Consider the following 22,209-nt stretch of genomic DNA (forward strand, 5'->3'; position numbering starts at 1 on the left):
TACAGTTGGATGTTTTGCGAGGTGTTTTGTATGGAGGTCAATGAGTGTCGAATGTTCTACCAACGTCAACTTCTGGAGATCAGTGCGGCAATGATTTATGGTTCTGAACAGTCTGCAAGCGTTATCACTCTAAAGAATAATTTCAAATGAAGTATTGTGCTTTCCGACTGTGACCCTTTTGGTCACTTTCTTTTTCTTGTTATCAACTGTAACATTATTATTACCACCAACATGTATGGGTACAATTCCAAACTTGAAAATGATCAGTTACTTGAGTCTTTGAAAAGCATATTCTCTATTGGCTAACCAAGTTCCCTAATGCTTTACTTATAGTAGGTGGGGGTTTTAATATTTCTCCGAATAATTTAATTGATAGATGGCCTCCGGGACAGTCCACTTCTATGAATACAAGTTTGAGGCAGTTTATGGAAAGGTTTGATATTAGAGATATTTGGAGAGTAAAGTTTCCTAATGACAAGTCTTTCACATGTAGTAATGAGGCACGCTCCAGACAATCACACAGATTTTTGGCTGGTGCCTAAATGTTTTGATAAACAGGGTATTTCTGTTAACATCCTTGCCACTCCCCTTACTGATCATAGTGCTATTTATATTGACATGAAACTTTTTCTCTGATGATGGCATTGGCAGAGCATCCTACTGGAAGCTTAATAGCTCTATAATATGGGAGTATTTTTGCCAAGACGAGGAGAGCTGAAGAAGAAAGTGTTATTACAAAGATCACCTCCAGTTCAAAAGCCTGTTGAAAGCTCTGAGGACAAATCTGTTCTGTTTGAGCTACAACACAAGTTGGATGATATGTATAAACTGAAAGCAGAGGGAGCCTTTGTCAGATCTAGGAAGAAGTGGCGAGAGGGTGAACAAAATTCATATTGTTTCATGTTAGAAAAATACCACAAGTAAATATTAATGGTCTCATCACAGATGATCCCAAATTAATCTCTAACTTTAGTAGCAACTTCTACAGGAATTTATATAGTTCTAAGTATTGTGAGGTTTCCTCACCTCTTTTTTTTTTTGACTCTCTGGGGGATGTGAAATCAATTGGGGAGGCTGAGAGGGAACAGTGTGATGACCCTATTATAGTTGAAGAGATCATTTATTCTATTGAACACCTTAAAAATAATAAGTCTCCTGGGACTGGTGGTATATCTGCTGAGTTTTACAAAACGTTTTCTCAACAGTTGGCCCCATTTCTGTTGGTCTTTTCTGAAAGCATTGCAAATAATGCTCTCCCTCCCAGTTTGACTCAGTCTGATTACATTAATCCCTAAACCCAAGAAAGAGTTGCTTCTGCTCGATGATTGGCATCCAATCTGTCTGCTCAATAACAAACACAAAATATTAGCCTCCAATACTGAAGGCAGCATTAGAATCAATTATAGAAGAGGCCCAATCTGGCTTCATGAGAAATAGACATATCTAATAATATCCGACTGGTATTAGGCCTTTATAGACTATTCTGATCTAATCTTCGAAGATAGTTTTGTCTTATTAGACTTTTATAAAGCCTTCGATACAGTGGAAAATGAGTTTCTATTTCTCTCCCTTGAAAAATTTGGTTTTGGGGAATTCTTATGTAGTACTATTAACTGTTTTTATATAAATGGGAACAGTTCAATTAAATTAAAGCATGGCACTTCTCCTAGATTTGATTTGAAAAGAGGAATTATGCAATGTCGCCAAATTTCACCTTACCTCTTCCTGCTTGCAACCTTATTTCTTACAAGTTTTGTTAAATCCAGCAATTATAAAAGGGATCTCTATTGATAATGCATGGCCCCACGACGCAAGGATCTGTACACAATTCCTGGAAGCTGAGCATGTCCCAGTTCTTCCATGGCCTGTATACTCACCAGATGTGTAACCCGTTGAGCATGTTTGGGATGCTCTGGATCGACGTGTACGACAGCGTGTTCCAGTTCCCGCCAATATCCAGAAACTTCACACTGCCATTTGAAGAGGAGTGGGACAACATTCCACAATCAACAGCCTGATCAGGTGTTTGAATTTTAGCAACCAGGAAATACCGCCACGATTTCTGCATAGTGCTTCTTTAAACGATCAACTGTGTACTCGTTATGCCGATTTGTTGCAAAATATTTGTCTGTTGCAACAAACCGTTTACTCCAAACGGAAAACATTTTGCAACAACAATAGTTTATTGGACATATTTAGGTAGGTCCCTGTGTTTTTCCGTTTCGTTCTTAAAAGGTTTCCGTTGCAAGAGGTAATGAATATACCCCAGGCCTGTGCCTACAGAGAAGGGACATCACAGCTAATGGACTATCAATACATTTAAGTGGAAAGCTTTTTGATCACTTTGACATGCAGTACATTTGGGAATGGCCCCACAAACATTCTGTAAAAAACAAAAACTAAATTTAACAGGTTAAGAACTTTTCCCATCCACACAAATGCATCTGGAGCAACAAAACCGAACACAAAAACTACTATGGTTGGTGTTAAATTAAAATACTTCTGTCACACCTAGATCAAAAATATACTGACATTTTTATTTTTTCAAATCAACATTTTATTGGCCGCACACATATTTAGCAGATGTTATTACAGGTGTAGCGAAATGCTTGTGTTTCTAGCTTCAACAGTGCATTGGTATCGAACAATACACACATCTAAAAGTAAAATTATGGAATTAAAAAATATATACATATTAGATCGAGCAATGTCGGCGTGGCATTGACAAAAATACAGTAGAATAGAATACAGTATATACATATGAGATGAGGGAAGCAGTATGTAAACATTATTTAAACATTAATAATGGAACACTAGTCACTTTAGTAAAGTGGCCAGTAATTCCAAGTCTATGAATATGGGGCAGCAGCCTCTAAAGATGCAGGGTTGCGTAACGGGGTGGAAGCCGAATAGTGATGGCTATTTAAGTCTGATGGCCTTAAGATAGAAGCTGTTATTCAGTCTCTCGGTCCCAGCTTTGATGCACTTGTACTAACCTCGCCTTCTGGATGATAGCGGGGTGAACAGGCCGTGGCTCAGATGGTTGTTGTCCTTGATCCTTTTGGCCTTCCTTTAACATCGGGTGTTCACCCCGCTATCATCCAGAAGGTGAGGTCAGTACAGGTGCATCAAAGATGGGACCGAGAGCCGAACAGCTCACCCGGTTACGCAACCCTGCTCCTTAGAGGCTGCTGCCCTGTATACATAGACTTGGAACCACTGGCCACTTTAATAATGGAACACTAGGGTTAGAGAAATTACAAGATTGTTATAACTGTTTATGCATCAAAGCTTTGATGAGTACTCATCTGTGTCTGAGTGAACTGAGAGGAGTCTTTGAAGCGTGGGCTGGCAACTGATTAAGTGATGGCTAGGTAATAAAACCAACAACCACATTTCATTCTATGATTAGTAGTGCATGTGAGGGAGATGTCTCCGGTCTGACTGAGCCTGCATTCCGTAGATAAGATGTGGTATGTGTGACTTGAGAGAGAGTCTGGTGGAATAGAACAACATTTAATTGTTTGTTCTCATCCTTGCATCTGGGAAACTTAACCTGGAGGAGTAAAATAACACCAGGTGCAGATAACCGCAAGATGAACCCAAAGTGGCTTATGTTGCCCCCCACTCTGCATGGGAGGCGTGGAACCAGCCATGACTAAGCATTTTTAGTGTCAGCTATATAAGAACCAGCATTGTCTGTAAAGGTTAGACTCTCTGTCCAACATTCAAGAGTGTTGGGTCGACCAGCCTCATTATTGCAATAATTATTCGATATTGAATAAAGATGATTGTTTGAAGAAATGACAGTCTCACTTGAATAGAATATTCCACAGAGCCTCCCGAGTGGCGCAGTGTTCTAAGGCACTGCATCACAGTTGCTAGCTGTTCCACTAGAGATCCTGGTTCGAGTCCAGGCCGTGACCTGTGTGGCGCACAATTGGCCCAGCGACGTCTGGGTTAGGGGAGGGTTTGGCTGGCATGGATCTCCTTGTCCCATCGCACTCTAGGGACTCCTGTGGCAGGCCGGGCACATGCACGCTGACAGGTGTACGGTGTTTCCTCCGAGACATTGGTGTGGCTGGCTTCCGGGTTAAGCGGGCATTGTGTCAAGACGCAGTGCGGCTTGGTTGGGTCGTGTTTTGGAGGACGCATGGCTCTCGACCTTCTCCTCTCCCGAGTCCGTACGGGAGTTGCAGTGATGAGACAAGACTAACTACCAATTGGATATCACAAAATTGGGAAGAAAAAGGGGTAAAAAAATTAAAAAATTCCGACACAAGTCACTTCAATGTTTAAAATGTTTTACAAACTGCTTTTCTCATCTTTTATGTATATACTGTATTCTATTTGGGTATTTTATTAGAATCCCCATTAGCTGTTGCGAAAGCAGCAGCTACTCTTCCTGGGGTCCACACAAAACACGACAAAATATTAAAACAAGAACAGCTCAAGGACAGAACTACATCAATTTAAAAATGGCACACGTAGCCTACATATCAATACAAACAGAAACTATCTAGGTCAGTGGAGGCTGCTGAGGGGAGGTTGGCTCATAATGGCTGGAATGGAGCAAATGGAATGGCATCAAACACATGGAAACCATATGTTTGATCTTATTCCACTCCAGCCATTACCACGAGCCCATCCTGCTCAATTAAGGTGCCACCAACCTCCTGTGATCTAGGACAAATAGGGGGGAGGCGTTGCTGTGAGCTGTTGCTTTATGTTTTTTGAAACCAGGTTTGGTGTTCATTTGTGCAGTATGAGATGGGCATTCCATGCAACAATGTCTCTATATAATACTAAACGCTTTCTTGAATTTGCTCAGGATTTGGGGACTGTGAAAAGACCCCTGGTGGCATGTCTGGTGGGGTGTGTGTCAGAGCTGTATAAATGCAACATGCAACAATTAACGATTTTACAGAGTTACAGTTCATATAAGGAAGTCAGTCAATTGAAATATGAATTAGGCCCTAATCTATGGATTACACCACTGTGCATATGCATAGCCATGGGTGGGCCTGGGAGGGTATACCCACTCGAGAGCCAGGCCCAGCCAATCAGAATTAGTTTTTCCCCACAAAAAGTGCTTTATCACAGACAGAAATACTTCTGTTTCTTCAGCTATCTCAGACAATCCCGCCGTTGAAGAAGCCGGATGTGGAAGTCCTGGGCTGGTGTGGTTACACGTGGTCTGCGGTTTTGAGGCCGGTTGGGACGTACTGCCAAATTCTCTAAAATGACGGAGGCAGTTTATGGTAGAGAAATGAACATTAATTATCTGGAAACAGCTCGGGTAGACATTTCTGCAGTCAGCATGCCAATTGTGCACTCAACTTGAGACATCTGTGGCATTGTGTTGTGTGACAAAACGTCACATTTTAAAGTGGCCTTTTATTGTCCCCAGCACAAGGTGCACCTGTGTAATGATCATGCTGTTTAATCAGCTTCTTGATATGCCACACCTGTCAGGTGAAAAATGCTCACTAACAGGGATGTCAACAAATTTATACACAATTTGAGAGAAATAACCTTTGTGCGTATGGAAAATTTCTGGGATCTTTTATATCAACGCAACATGTAAACTTTACATGTTGCGTTTGGTATTTTTGTTCCGTGTAAAATCAGGATAAGAAATTTCCTCATCCACACCAGTTTTATTTGCAACAGCAATGTATCTGGAGCAACAAAAGAGGCTAACAAATAAAAGCTATGGTGGTGTTAAAATCAAAAATACTTCACAAATCTGGTCTCTGTGAGACATGCAAACAGTGGAAAAACTTTGTTTAATACAAAGATCCCCCCTTTGCTGCTATAACAGCCTCCACACTTCTGGAAAAGCTTTCCACTAGATGTTGGAACATTGCTGCGGGGACTTGCTTCCATTCAGCCACAAGAGCATTAGTGGGGCACTGATGTTGGGCGATTAGGCCTGGCTCGCAGTTGGTGTTCCAAATGATCCCTAAAGGTGTTTGATGGGGTTGAGGTCAAGTCTCTGTGCAGGCCAGTCAAGTTCTTCCACACCGATCTCAGCAAACCATTTCTTTATGAATCTCGCATTGTGCATGGGGGCATGGTCATGCTGAAACAGGAAAGGTCTTTCGCAAACTGTTGCCACAGTTGGAAGCACAGAATCGTCTACAATGTCATCAGTGGTGTAAAGTACTTAAGTAGTACTTTAAAATATTTTTACTTAAGTAGTTTCAGGGTATCTGTACTTTACTATTTCTATTTTTGACAACTTTTACTTCACTACATTCCTAAAGAAAATAATGTACTTTTTACTCCATACATTTTCCCTGACACCCAAAAGTTCTCGTTTACATTTTGAATGCTTAACAGGACAGGGACAATTCACACACTTATCAAGAGAACATCCCTGGTCATCCCTACTGCCTCTGATCTGGCAGACTCACTAAACACACATGCTTCGTTTGTAAATTATTTTCTGAGTGTTGGAGTGTGCCACTGGCTATCCGTACATTAAAATAACAAGAAAATGGTGCCGTCTGAATTGCTTAATATAAGGAAATTATTTATACTTTAACCTTTGATAAAGTATATTTTAGCAATTACATTTATATTTGATACTTAAGTATATTTAACCAATTACTTTTAGACTTTTACTTGAGTCATTTTCTATTAAGGTATATTTACTTTTAAAAGATGACGATTGGGTACTTTTTCCACCACTGGTCATCATTGTATGCTGTACCATTAAGATTTCCCTTCACTGGAACTAAGGGGCCTAGCCCGAACCATGAAAAACAGCCCCAGACCATTAATCCTCCGCCACCAAACTTTACAGTTGGCACAATGCATTAGGGCAGATAGCGTTCTCCTGGCGTCCGCCAAACCACATTCGTCCGTCGGACTGCCAGATGGTGAGGTGTGATTCATCACTCCAGAGAACGTGTCTCCACTGCTCCAGAGTCCAATGGTGATGAGCTTCACATCACCAGCTGACTCTTGGTGTTGCGCATGGTGATCTTAGGCTTGTTTTTTTGTGTGTTTCTTTTACACCTTTAACAAGGCAAGTCAGTTAAGAACAAATTCTTATTTACAATGATGGCCTAGGAACAGTAGGTTAACAGCCTTGTTTAGGGGCAGAACAGATTTTTACCTTGTCAGCTCGGGGATTCAATCTAGCAACCTTTCGGTTATTGGCCCAACGCTCTAACCACTAGGCTACCTGCCGCACACTAGGCTACCTACCTGTGGCTGTTCGGCCATGGAAACCCATTTCATGAAGCTCCCGACGAACAGTTCTTGTGCTGTCGTTGCTTCCAGAGGCAGTTTGGTACTTGGTAGTGAGTGTTGCAACCAAGGACATACAATTTTTTACGCACTTCAGCAGTCCCATTCTGTGCGCTTGTGTGGCCTACCACTTCGCACTGAGCAGTTGTTGGTCCTAAACGTTTCCACTTCACAATAACAGCACTTACAGTTGACTGGGGCAGCTCTAGCAGGGCAGACATTTGACTGACTTCTTTGAAAGGTGGCATCCTATGACTGTGCCACATTGAAAGTCACTGTGCTCTTCAGTAAGGCCATTCTATTGCCAATGTTTGTCTATGGAGATTGCATGGCTGTGTGCTTGATTTTATACACCTGTCAGCAATGGGTGTGCCTGAAATGGCCGAATCCACTAATTTGAAGGGGTGTCCACATAAATATACTTTTCTATATATAGTGTAACTTACAGAATGTTAGCCATGTAAACACGAACCTCAGCGGCAGAGCTAAAGCGATACTTTGTTCATTCTCTTCTTAACTCCCATGGATAGTTGCAGGGGGAACGTTGGCATTTAGAATTTGCTCAGTTAAATAAAACATTATTTTGCTCCATTAAGTGATCTCATTGATCAGATGGGTCAGGGCAGTAGGTAGCCTAATGGCCGACTAGGTGAAAAAGTTGTCGACGTGCCCTTGATAAAGGCATTTATCCAGAGTGACTTACAGGAGCAATTAGGGTTAAGAGCTTCTGCTGAATGACTAAAATGTAAATGTGTCCATGTCATGTGCTTGTCTCAGAAATTAAGCGTTGCTTTGAATGACACCTGTTTCGATCAATGAGAGAAGACAGACTAATTGTCGGATTTTCACAACTCCAACATACCACCTGCAATTTGACAAGTTTTAGACACCAGTGCCTTCAGAGAACAAAGAAGGTGTTGCTAAGTAAAGGTTGGTCAAAAACTTGCTGATTACGGCTAAACACAAGCCTCATATCACGGATAAAATGGCGTCGGAAGAAATGGCAGCAGTTTTACGGGCACCCAACCAATTGTGCGATTATGTGTTTTTTTTTGCTTTATTTGTAACTTATTTTGTACATAATGTTTCTGCAACCGTATCTTACGGCAAAAAAGAGCTTCTGGATATCTGTCACGATCGTTATAAGGAGTGGACCAAGATGCAGCGTGGTATGTTTCCATCCTTTTATTTAGAAGAGATACTTAAAGAACAAAAACAATAAAGCGAACAAACGAAACGTGAAGCTCAGAGTAGTGCTCACAGACAACTATACCTAGACAAGATCCTACAAAGCACAAAGGGGAAATGGCTGCCTAAATATGATCCCCAATCAGAGACAATGATAAACAGCTGCCTCTGATTGGGAATCATACCAAGCCAACATAGATATACAATTGCCTAGATGACCCACCCTAGTCACACCCCGACCTAACCAACATAGAAAATCACAGGCTCTCTATGATCAGAGCGTGACAATATCAGGACAGTGATCACTCACCTCAGATTAGACAAAGATTTTTTCCTCAACAAGCAAGATGAACAGGACATTCTCCAAACACCCAACAGGGCAAACATCCCCGTTATTTGCAAGAGGAAGCAACGCAGGTACAGGGGACAAAGAGCCGGATGCCTGGTCAGGACCTGGAAATGGCGAGTGGGAAAGCTGCCGTTACCGTCAATACTACTCACCAACGTGCAATCATTGGACAATAAACTAGACGAGGTACGATCACGAATATCCTACCAACGGGACATCAAAAACTGTAATATCCTATGTTTCACGGAATCGTGGCTGAATGACGACATGGATAGAACAGCACACTCCGGTAAGACGAGGGGGGGCGGTCTGTGTATATTTGTAAACAACAGCTGGTGCGCGAAATCTAAGGAAGTCTCTAGATTTTGCTCGCCTGAAGTAGAGTATATTGTGATAAATTGCAGGCAACACTACTTGCCTAGAGTTTTCAGCTATACTTTTCGTGGCTGTTTATTTACCACCACAGACAGATGCCGGCACTAAGACCGCAATCAGTCAGCTGTATAAGGAAATAAGCAAACAGGAAACCACTCACCCAGAGTCGGCGCTCCTAGTGGCCGGAGACTTTAATGCAGGGAAACTTAAATCAGTTCTACCAAATCTCTTATCAACATGTTAAATGTGCAACCAGAGGGATAAAAATTCGAGATCACCTGTACTCCACACACAGACGCGTACAATGCTCTCCCTCGCCCTCCATTTGGTAAATCCGACCACAACTCTATCCTCCTGATTCCTGCTTACAAGCAAAAATTAAAGCAGGAAGCACCAGTGACTCTGTCTATAAAAAAAGTGGTAAGATGAAGCAGATGCTAAGCTACAGGACTGTTTTGCTAGGACAGACTGGAATATGTTCTGGGATTCTTCCGATGGCATTGAGGAGTACACCACAGTCACTGGCTTTATCAATAAGTGCATCAAGGACGTTTTCCCCACAGAGACTAAGTACATACCCCAACCAGAAGCCATGGATTACAGGCAACATTCGCACTGAGCTAAAGGGTAGAGCTGCCGCTTTCAAGGTGCAGGACTCTAACCCGGAAGTTTACAAGAAATCCTGCTATGCCCTGCGACGAACCATCAAACAGGCAAAGCGTCAATTCAGGGCTAAGATTGAATCATACTACACCGGCTCCGACGCTCGTCTTATGTGGCAGGGTTTGCAAACTATTACAGACAACAAAGGGAAGCACAGCCGCGAGCTGCCCAGTGACCCGTCCTACCAGACGAGCTAAATCACTTCTATGCTCTCTTCGAGGCAAGCAACACTGAGGCATGCATGAGAGCATCAGCTGTTCCGGACGACTGTTGATCACGCTCTCCGTAGCCGACGTGAGTAAGACCTTTAAACAAGTCAACATACACAAGGCTGTGGGGCCAGACGGATTACCAGGACATGTGCTCCGGGCATGTGCTGACCAACAGGCAGGTGTCTTCACTGACATTTCCAACATGTCCCTGATTGAGTCTGTAATACCAACATGTTTCAAGCAGACCACCATTGTCCCTGTGCCCAAGAACACTAAGGCAACCAGCCTAAATTACTACAGACCCGTAGCACTCACGTCCGTAGCCATGAAGTGCTTTGAAAGGCTGGTAATGGCTCACATCAACACCATTATCCCAGAAACCCTAGACCCACTCCAATTTGCATACCACCCAAACAGATCCACAGATGATGCAATCTCGATTGCACTCCACACTGCCCTTTCCCACCTGGACAAAAGGAACACTTATGTGAGAATGCTATTCATTGACTACAGCTCAGCGTTCAACACCATAGTACCCTCAAAGCTCATCACTAAGCTAAGGATCCTGGGACTAAACACCTCCCTCTGCAACTGGATCCTGGACTTCCTGACGGGCCGCACCCAGGTGGTGAGGGTAGGCAGCAACACATCTGCCACGCTGATCCTCAACACCGGAGCTCCCCAGGGGTGCGTGCTCAGTCCCCTCCTGTACTCCCTTTTCACCCACGACTGCATGGCCAGGCACGACTCCAACACCATCATTAAGTCTGCAGACGGCACAACAGTGGTAGGCCTGATCACTGACAACGACGAGACAGCCTATAGGGAGGTGGTCAGAGACCTGGCCAGGTGGTGCCAGAATAACAACCTATCCCTCAACGTAACCAAGACTAAGGAGATGATTGTGGACTACAGGAAAAGGAGAACCGAGCGCTCCCCCATTCTCATCGACGGGGCTGTAGTGGAGCAGGTTGAGAGCTTCAAGTTCCTTGGTGTCCACATCACCAACAAACTAGAATGGTCCAAACACACCAAGACAGTCGTGAAGAGGGCACGACAAAGCCTATTCCCCCTCAGGAAACTAAAAAGATTTGGCATGGGTCCTGAGATCCTCAAAAGGTTCTACAGCGGCAACATCGAGAGCATCCTGACTGGTTGCATCACTGCCTGGTACAGCAATTGTTCGGCCTCTGACCGCAAGGCACTACAGAGGGTAGTGCGTACGGCCCAGTACATCACTGTGGCTAAGCTGCCTGCCATCCAGGACCTCTACGCCAGGTGGTGTCAGAGGAAGGCCTTAAAAATTGTTAAAGACCCCAGTCATAGACTGTTCACTCTACTACCGCATGGCAAGCGGTACCGGAGTGCCAAGTCTAGGACAAAAAGGCTTCTCAACAGTTTTTACCCCCAAGCCATAACACTCCTGAACAGGTAATCAAATGGCTACCCGGACTATTTGCATTGTGTAACCCCCACACCCTTTTTTACACTGCTGCTACTCTCTGTTTATCATATATGCATAGTCACTTTAACTATACATTCATGTACATACTACCTCAATTGGGCCGACCAACCAGTGCTCCCGCACATTGGCTAACCGGGCTATCAGCATTGTGTCCCGCCACCCACCAACCCCTCTTTTACGCTACTGCTACTCTCTGTTCATCATATATGCATAGTCACTTTAACCATATCTACATGTACATAGTACCTCAATCAGCCTGACTAACCAGTGTCTGTATGTAGCCTGTCTTTTTACTGTTGTTTTATTTCTTTACTTACCTATTGTTCACCTAACACCTTTTTAGCACTATTGGTAAGTAAGCATTTCACTGTAAGGTCTACACCTGTTGTATTCAGCGCACGTGACAAATAAACTTTGATTTGGCCATCACAAGCGAATTAAATTAACTATCTAATGGTCATTTGATTTCATCAGCTGACATGTGTGATATGGATTCAAGAGAAGATTACTAGCACCTTTAAAGAGGAACAGGCTTAAGGAACGGGGGGGGGGGGGGGGGGTCGGTCTATGTCTAACAATGATTAATCTTACAATGAGAACACAATTTGAAATCTAATCCAAGTCAGAATCTGAAAGCGTCCCCTTTCCTCATAATAGATTTTCCCCCCTCTTTCTATTTTTCTTCTTTACGGTTTGCTTGGTTGAGACCTGGTCATTGTTGTGAGGACTGGTGTGCTCCTTCTAGCGGGGCTGAGTCTAAGGAGGAAGTAAAGCTTGTCTGCCAGCTGGATGGCTGGCTCTGAGTGGAGGTACTGGCCTGACAGATAGGCCAGTTTGAGGCCGTATTTGTACGGCGCTGGCACCTGGATAGTCCAGTGCCAATTCCAGTACATGTGGCACATTTTGAAGGTCAGCCTGGAGTGAAACCCAGGGTTAGATTATGTTAATAATGACAGGCTTTCATGCGACGCATTCCACGCCACCTACCTATAAAGTCAACAACTGAGGTATTATGATAACTAGTGGAAACTATTTGGCCCTTACTGCAACCAGAGATTTATGGTGACATTCAATGTATGTTTAACCTTACCTTTGCAAGTGGTCTGGGGAGAGGTTTGCCGTGTTGTAGACTGATATGTAGTGTGTGGGCAAGCCACAAGCCCTGTTGAATGTGATGAGCCATCAGGTAGAAGTAAATCCTGGGGAGAGATACATATTTTGATAAATGAGGAAGTGTTACAAAACTGATGACCTAAGCCTAATTCTGCCCATTTCTCCACTGAGAATGCACAGTCAGAGGGGTAGAATTGGGCATCTAAACAGCATTGGGCTTCATAATGACAGAGCCAGTAAGAACCAATCCCTCTTGGTGACTGTGTGGTCCAGGACAGTCCTGGGCAGAAGGTTGGCTGGATGCCCTTTGGGTCGGGAAATGGTTGCACCTGGTGAAACCCAGCAGCGTTGCAGTTCTTACACAAACTGGTGCGCCTGGCACCTACTACCATACCCCGTTCAAAGGCACTTAAATCTTGTCTTGCCCATTCACCCTTTGAATGGCATAAATACACAATCCATGTCTCAATTGTCTCAAGGCTTAACAATCCTCCTTAAACCCATCTCCTCCCCTTCATCTACACTGATTGAAGTGGATTTAACTTCTTATGGCTGCAGGGGCAGTATTGAGTAGCTTGGATGAAAGGTGCCCAGAGTAAACAGCCTGCTCCTCAGTCATAGTTGCTAATATATGCATATTATTAGTATTGGACAGAACACATTTTGAAGTTTCTAAAACTGTTTGAATTATGTCTGAGTATAACAGAACTCATATGGCAGGCAAAAACCTGAGAAAAAATCCAAACAGGAAGTGGAAATTCTGAGGCTGGTCGATTTTCAACCAAGATCCCATTGAAATCACAGCGAGATATGGATGAGTTTGCACTTCCTACGGCTTCCACTAGATGTCAACAGTCTGTAGAACCTTGTCTGATGCCTCTACTGTAAAGGGGGGCCGAATGAGAGGGGAATTAGTCAGGTCTGCCATGACCTGACCATTCTTTGACCATGCGCGTTCACATGAGAGGGAGCTCTGTTCCATCGCACATCTGAAGTCAATGTAATTCTCCGGTTGGAACGTTACTGAAGATTTATGTTAAAAACATTCTAAAGATTGGTTCAATACATCGTTTGACATGTTTCTACGGACTGTTACAGAACTTTTGGACATTTCGTCAGGTTTTAGTGAACACGCTTCCCTGACGTTGGATGTGTTTACCAAACACGCTACAAAAATAGCTATTTGGACATAAATGGACATTACCGAAAAAAAATGATAATTTCTTGTGGAAGTGGGAGTGCATTCCGACGAAGATCAGCAAAGGTAAGTGAAGATTTATAATGCTTTTTATGAGTTTTGTTGACTGCACAATTTTGGCGGGTAACTGTATGGCTTACTTTTGTGGCTGAACGCTGTTTTCAGATGATTTAATATTGTGTTTTGCCTTAAAGCTTTTTGAAATCTGACACAGCGGTTGCATTAAGAACAATTTTATCTTTAACATCAATAAGGGATCATGGTTTTCACCTGGATTCACCTAGTCAGTCTGTCATGGTGTAACGGTTGTCCTCCTCCTCTTCTTCCGAAGAGGAGGAGTAGGGATCAAACCAAAATGCAGCGGGTTTTGAAAACATAATGAATTTATTAACTGCCGAAGACGAACACGAAAAAAACACTTGGAATGATTACAAAATAACAAAACGAACGTAGACTGACCTAAAACATGAGAACTTACATATAACACGAAGAACGCAGGAACAGGTACAGACTACAACAAACGAACGAACAAACGCTACAGTCCCGTGTGGTACGAACATACATACAGACACGGAAGACAACCACCCACAAACAAACAGTGTGAACAGCCTACCTTTATATGGTTCTCAATCAGAGGAAACGTCAACCACCTGTCCCTGATTGAGAACCATATAAGGCTAATTACCAATGACCTAAACATAGAAACACAAAACATAGAATGCCCACCCCAACTCACGCCCTGACCAACTAAACACATACAAAAATAACAGAAAACAGGTCAGGAACGTGACACATGGAAAGAGCAGGTGTCCTTAATGTTGATATATAGTGCCTTCATTAAGTATTCACACCCCTTTTTTACGCACTGGTTGGTCAGCCCAATTGAGGTAGTATGTACATGAATGTATAGTTAAAGTGACTATGCATATATGATAAACAGAGAGTAGCAGCAGCGTCAAAAAAGGGTGTGGGGGTTACACAATGCAAATAGTCCGGGTAGCCATTTGATTACCTGTTCAGGAGTCTTATGGCTTGGGGGTAAAAACTGTTGAGAAGCCTTTTTGTCCTAGACTTGGCACTCCGGTACCGCTTGCCATGCGGTAGTAGAGTGAACAGTCTATGACTGGGGTGGCTGGGGTCTTTTACAATTTTTAGGGCCTTCCTCAGACACCGCTTGGTGTAGAGGTCCTGGATGGCAGGCAGCTTAGCCCCAGTGATGTACTGGGCCGTACGCACTACCCTCTGTGTATGTCTCTGTGTCCAGTATGAAGGAAGTTAAAAGGTACTTTTGCAAGCCAATGCAAACTAGTGTTACCCATAAACTTCCAGTCATTGCGTTATCTAGAAGCATGCTAGTCCCGAAGTATCCCTTTAATCCAGACATTAATATGCTTTAGAATGACACTTGATTTTGGTGGGAGATACAGGGTTACCCGGGAGAAGAGGGATTTATTATTATTGGGATGGAACATTTGTAAAATACCGGGAAACTATTCAACCCTAGTCCAAATAGGGCTATTGACTTACATGTTACTCCAATATGTGGCTGTACGTTGTTTTTTTTAACCTGTTCAGGTGGGCGACAAAGCCCATGACTGATCTGTTCTTCTTGCTGGAGTCGTGATGCACGTCCACGGCAATCAGATGTTTCTGTTTAAACGTAGAGCAAAGACGGACGTTAACAATACTACACTATTAAAACATTTTTTTTAAAGACAATAGCCATCAGGCAACTAACGGTCATCATGTTTGTGGCCAGCAAACCTCTCCTGCTCATCCATAATGCAATTGTCAACCGTCATTTAACTTCCAGCTAAATTATTCAAATCAGAGCCCCAGTCTTCCTCTGCTTCCAGTCACGACTGTGCCAAAACAGTGTGCTCTGACTGCAACCTGTAGCTTGCTGCCTAGCGTCATCCCGGTCACATCACTCCTCTGCTCCAGCCTCCCCAGAACTGTTAAGTGGCAGGTACATTTTAAAATAGCTGCTTTCACAAAAATAACAAATAAATCCCCTTACATATTCAGACTGCATACTGAAAATGTAATTATGCTGTATTAAACTACTTGTTTTATATCATCCCATTCGCATGTCACTATGGGTAAATGTTTGTTGTCCACTACAAAGTAAGGTATGTGCAGAAGAAACATTGTGGTTGAATGCATTCAGTTGTGCAACTAACTAGATATCTCCTTTATGTTATACAAAGCTTTAATTCTGACTTGCATGTCTCTCTGGATTCAATCAACCCACTGTCTCCATCTGTTGGACACAATACATATCTACACCCAAACTTGGAACAGTCAACATCAGCCAAAACTTTACTTTTTATGTAACCTTATTTAACTAGTCAAGTCAGTTAAGAACAAATTCTTATTTACAATGACGGCCTACCCCGGCCAACGCTGGGCCAATTGTGCGCCGTGACTATGTGACTCCTAATCCCGGCCGGTTGTGATACAGCCTGAAATCGAACCAGGGACTGTAGTGACACCTCTTGCACTGAGATGCAGTGCCTTAGACGGCTGCACCACTCGGGAGTCCTACTTTACCAGTAAAGAATATAATACTAAACAGAGGTATGTCCACAGTTCTCCCCCCAGTTTGCAGCTCATCTGTAGAAGGATTTTCTGGGCATCGCTTCTCAGCTTTTAGGGTTGGGAGATGGCCTGGATGTTGATGGCCTGCAAAGCTGAAGAGATTAACATTTATTTTTTAATTCAACTTTTAAATGTATTTTAGATTAACCTTTGCGTTAGGCTAAACAAGCAATTGAAACCTTTTTTTGTGCTCATGAAAACCTGGACATTTTGTGAACATCTGGTTCCTAAATTACGGTTCCTTGCCTTTTCCCCTGAACCCTTCAGTATTCTGATAGGACCTGAGGTGAAGGCTAAGCAAAATAGTGCTGGCAACCATCCATGTTATTTAATTTTGCTTATTGTATGTTGCCGAGTAGACTATCCTGACTAAATTAAGATGAAGTGAATTGTCTGGAGATGTGGCCGTATCAACCTGAGAGGGCACTGGACTCTGGATGCAGTAGAGCTTCTTGATGGCGCAGTAGAGCTTCTTGATGGCGCAGTAGAGCTTCTTGATGGCGCAGTAGAGCTTCTTGATGGCGCAGTAGAGCTTCTTGATGGCGCAGTAGAGCTTCTTGATGGCGCAGTAGAGCTTCTTGATGGCGCAGTAGAGCTCGTCTCTGTTGCCTGTCATGATGCACAACAACTGCACTTCGGGCTGAACTTTTTTCACCCAAAAAATTTTCAAAGGTGTTTCGAAGCTATAGTGACATGTCCTGCCTCACTGGTGAGCTGGGAATGGATGCTATTAACATAGGTCTCGGTGCAGTCGTCCTTCAGCTCCACGCAGATGGGCTGGTCCAGCCTCAGGTCCATTGGCCCAGCCACCGTCCCAAAGCCGGACACTAGCTCCTCTGCCTGCTCAGCAAAGCAGGTAGAATATGGCCCAGCAGTTCTGTTTGTCTATCAGATTCACATGAACAGGCCAGAGGAGAATAGAGCAGTGAGTAAAGAGAAAGGGAATGTCATTTCAGATTCACCCTATGTAGTGGACTATTTTTGTCCAAAGCCAGGCTGATTTCAGTTTATTTTTCTTCAATACTTTTTTTAAGTGGCTGCATAGGACACTAAATATCCTTACTTAGTCCCGAGTGGGGCATAAATATCCGTAATCAACCCCAAAACAGACTGCAGTACAGACTAGGGTTGGGCCTGTAGGCAGACGGGGTCGGGTCACAGGAAGGACACTATAGAAGACTGTAGTTCCACACATTGTTTATGATTTGGTGCTTAGTCTAGGCTATATGTAATTCTTATTTAAATCGTTACCAAAGCCATAAACAATCTCATTAAATCCCTGTTAATAAAACAGGCCTAGTTAAAGGAAAAAGAAACTAACACTGAGTACACAACAGCGGTCCAGCGCAGAGCACAGCCTACCTCAATGAAGATGCCATCGGAGGAGACTATAACCTACTGGCAAGGTGGAGCAGAAATTGTCGCTTTCCAGTCATGGCCAACGTCGCCCAAAAAATACCTGTGTATCTGTGCAACAAGCACGCAGTCTGAACATGTTTTCAGTAAAGCAGGCAATATTGTCACTCCAAAGACTTTAAACCAGAAAAGGTGAACATGCTGTTATTTCTTGCCATAAACCTTCAGGTAGGTCTAAGACAACAACAATAACTAGACACAATTGTGTAATGATATTCTTTTGTCCCTTTAGGGCACCTGTAACCCCCTCCTTGCTACGTTGAAATGCTTGGAATGTTCTTTCTGTGAAACGCATTAAACAATGCCCACGTTAATTTCTACTCCCGTCCTTGTATTAGTTGTATAAGTAATACAGTGTGCTATACAACACCAATGGTTCCTCATTGCATTTCTAAAATGTAGCCTACATTCAAATCATCCATATTGGAATTTACAGGACCCATATGTATTGGGTGCATTACACATTAGGGTGTCAACCCACAGTGCTCAGAATGACAGACAATTACATTTAAATTATGGTAATGCTTCTTAAAAGCTCTCTGGGATATGTGGGACGCTAGCTAACCAACAGCCAGTGAAATTGCAGGGCAATTCAAAACAGACATCTCATAATTAAAATTCCTCAAACATACAAGTATTATACACCATTTTAAAGATAAACTTCTCGTTAATCCAGCCACAGTTTCTGATTTCAAAAAGGCTTTACGTGGGAAGGCACACCTTGCGATTGTTAGGTCAGCGCCAAGTCACATAAAAACACAGCCATTTTCCAAAGAAGGAGAGGTGTCACAAAACAGAAACAGCGTTAAAATGAATCACTAACCTTTGATCTTCACCGGATGGCACTCCCAGGACTCCATGTTAGACAATAAATGTGTGTTTTGTTCGATAAAGTTCATCTTTATGTCCAAAAACCTCATTTGAAATTGGTGTGTTATGTTCAGAAATGCATTGTCTCAAACAAACATCCGGTGAAAGTGCAGAGAGACACATCAAATTACAGAAATACTCATAAACATTGATAAAAGATACAAGTGTTAAACACACAATTATCCTTAATGCAACCACTGTCAGATTTCAAAAAGGCTTTACGGCGAAAGCACACCTTGCGATTATGTTAGGTCAGTGCCAAGTCACAGAAAAAAATACAGCCATTTTCCAAAGAAGGAGAGGTGTCACAAAACTCAGAAATAGCGTTATAAATATTCACTTACCTTTGATGATCATCGGAATGCACTCCCAAGAATCCCAGTTCCACAATAAATGTTTGTTTTGTTCGATAAAGTCCATGATTTATGTCCAAATACCTCCCTTTTGTTCGCGCGTTTAGCCCAGTAATCCAAATGCGCGAGCAATTAGTTCAGACGAAAAGTCAAAAAAGTTATTACAGTTCGTAGAAACATGTCAAACGATGTATAGAATAAATCTTTAGGATGTTTTTAATCATAAATCTTCAATAATGTTTCAACCGGACAATTTCTTTGTCTTTAGAAATGAAAAGGAACGTAGCTCGCTCTGCCAGAACTCTTAGTCAAAGAGCGCTTATTCTCTCCCCCTTCACAGTAGAAGCCTGAAACAAGGTTCTAAAGACTGTTGACATCTAGTGGAAGCCTTAGGAAGTGCAATATGACCCCATAGGCACTTTATATTGGTTAGGCAAAGACTTGAAAACCTACAAACCTCAGATTTCCCACTTCCTGGTTGGATTTTTTCTCAGGTTTTTGCCTGCCATATGAGTTGTGTTATACTCAGACATCATTCAAACAGTTTTAGAAACATCAAGAGTGTTTTCTATCCAAATCTACTAATTATATGCATATTCTAGCTTTTGGGCAGTTTACTCTGGGCACCTTATTCATCCAAGCTACTCAATACTGCCTCCGTTCCCAGAACATGAAACTCATGTAATGAAACATACAATAAAACATAATTTTTAAACATTTGCCAAAATGCAACTTGTGGGAAAACACCATTCTAAACACCTGATAGAGATGAAAATCTGTCACATGTAGAACCTCTGTTAGAAATGTAGGAAGAGGGGGAATCTAAAGATGCAACAACTAGGATAGGTTGCTAATAGGGATTGTACCTTTGGCTTCTGGACAACGAAAGAAAGTTGATAGGAAAACCAATAGAACAGGAGAGAAATGGCAGTGGTGGGTTCAATAGGGAAGTAAATGAGAAAACAACCATATGCCAAAATTATATAATTACTCCCGTCTATACCGAAATAAAATACTTCAAGAAAGCATTACTCAGCCACAAAGGAAGAGGAACATTAGCTTCTTTAAAAAAAAAATGCCGTGGATTGTTTCAAATCACAAGCTTGTAAGCCTATGCCTATTTGGGAAGCCCGCAATTTGGGCAGTGAGCGTGGCAATAAGCCTAGCTGATTGTTGAGTTGCGGCTGTCAGTGAAAAGCATCTAACATATGTGTGAAGATAATGCATCTTGAGTATAATTTAAAATGTTGAGACAAGGGGAGGGGTGTGTGGTGAAGATATAGGCGAGTCTCTCCAGAATTGCTCAGCTGTCTCAAATTCTTGCGCATTCATTGTTTCATTAAGTTAATTGTTTGCCCTTTGATTTAAAAAAAAACACAAAAAAAACTCCCCATTACATTCTGTATGCCACCAGTAATAAATCTACCGTTAATCCCATGTAATTTGGTTATGTAGATTTATGTTAATGCATGTATTAATTAATAATTTACCGTTCTCATTCTCGGATTGTAAACGTTGTTTGCAGAGTTCACAACCTGCTACACTTGGGAGAAACAAGTTTTGGTTAATTTCATAACCCTCATAAGATTTGTCAATTTCTTCATTGTCTTTTGTTTGGAGTGCTCCATGTAAACAATGAGCATATGTCTGGTTTCTATGTCCTGATAATGTTGAGGGAGCGTGCACGCCTGAGCACGCATAGAAGTACCTGGACTGCTGTGCAAAAATGTAGGAAAGTGTTTTTACATACATTGTGAATAATAGAGTTAAACTATAGTTCATAGTAAGCTATTTGAAAAACCTTTCCAATAATCACCAATCTTAGGTGTGAAAGAGCAATGGAAGTGATTGGCCTTTTATAAACTGGGTGGTTCGAGCCCTGAAAGCTGATTGGCTGACAGCTGTGGTATATCACACCATACACTACGGGTATTATTATTTTTTTACTGCTCTAATTACGTTGGTAACCAGTTTATAATAGCAATAAGGCACCTCTGGGTCTTGTGGTATATGGCCAATATACCACGGCTAAGGATTGTGTCTAGGCACTCCGCAATGCGTCGTGCCTAAGAACAGCCCTTAGCCGTGGTAGATTGGCCATACACCATACCCCCTCGTGCATTATTGCTTAAATAGGCCGTGAGCTCCATGCGTCCATTTCTTTAGCCACCAATGGATCACAGTGTATCAATGTGTCCATATGGCAGAGGCTGGTGATCTCACATTAGTGGACATTTAACTTTAAGATTATCATTTTAATTCAGATTTTTATGATAATGGAGACATTAAAATATTATTGAAATGAAACTTTTACCTCCAGGTAATAGGCCAAACAGAAACCCTGCTGACACATATTTACTGAAAATGTAGGCTATAACCATCTTTTGTGGCATCACGATGGCTGTCAATTCTCGTCGCTATAGGATGCAATCATAATGTCGCCCAAGCTATAGTAAGCTAGTCATTCCCCTGACATCAGTGGGCTGTACTTGACCCGGTGACTCACATAGCTGATTGAAGCATCCCTGACAACCTCCCTGGACCAGCTGACATCAGCTCCGGTGACAAAGGACGCTGACTGTAGACAGACAGTCTCCAGGGGAAGAATTCTTCCTGTAATTTAGATGAACCAACAGAATAGTTCATAGTACTTTTTATAGTTACACAAAGAAAGGTATGTGAGCCTGTATGCATGGAACATCAAGGGGGGGAGAAAAAAATAAAAATAAAAGTCCTTTTACAAGTGCTTGTAAAACCGGAGAGTAGTGGATACATACTCTGACCGCAATCAAAGTAGTAAGAGCACGTTACATATTCTTTACCCTTGATTCCATTTAACTCTGCAGGAATTTTAGAAGACTTGAACTATTCTAACCCTTTAGGAGCTGACAGCAGGTCACTGCCAATTGTTTATCAACTGAGATTTACTCTTGGGAATGTATTTTATTACTCAACTTTTAAAAGCAGCTTTGAGACAATTTATGACATCCTCTTGTGGTTAAACTTTGAAGGAAAAGCCATTTGTTCTAAGTTATTTTTCAAAAGCTAAACTCAGCTTCAACGTGGCCCCTGGGAGCTGTGTTGGTAGGCTTTCTGCACACAGGACGAGCCTAATAAACCTAAACATAGCGATTGTAGAGCCCGAC

General features: G+C 42.4%; 1 pseudogene; it reads right to left on the reverse strand.

Annotated features, from left to right (window-relative positions):
* Window positions 1-12,198: 12,198 nt before the first annotated feature.
* Window positions 12,199-22,209, reverse strand: part of LOC120062882 — a 42,876-nt pseudogene continuing 32,865 nt past the window's right edge.

The sequence above is a fragment of the Salvelinus namaycush genome, chromosome 18, assembly GCF_016432855.1.
Source record: "Salvelinus namaycush isolate Seneca chromosome 18, SaNama_1.0, whole genome shotgun sequence".
NCBI classification, from domain to species: domain Eukaryota; kingdom Metazoa; phylum Chordata; class Actinopteri; order Salmoniformes; family Salmonidae; genus Salvelinus; species Salvelinus namaycush.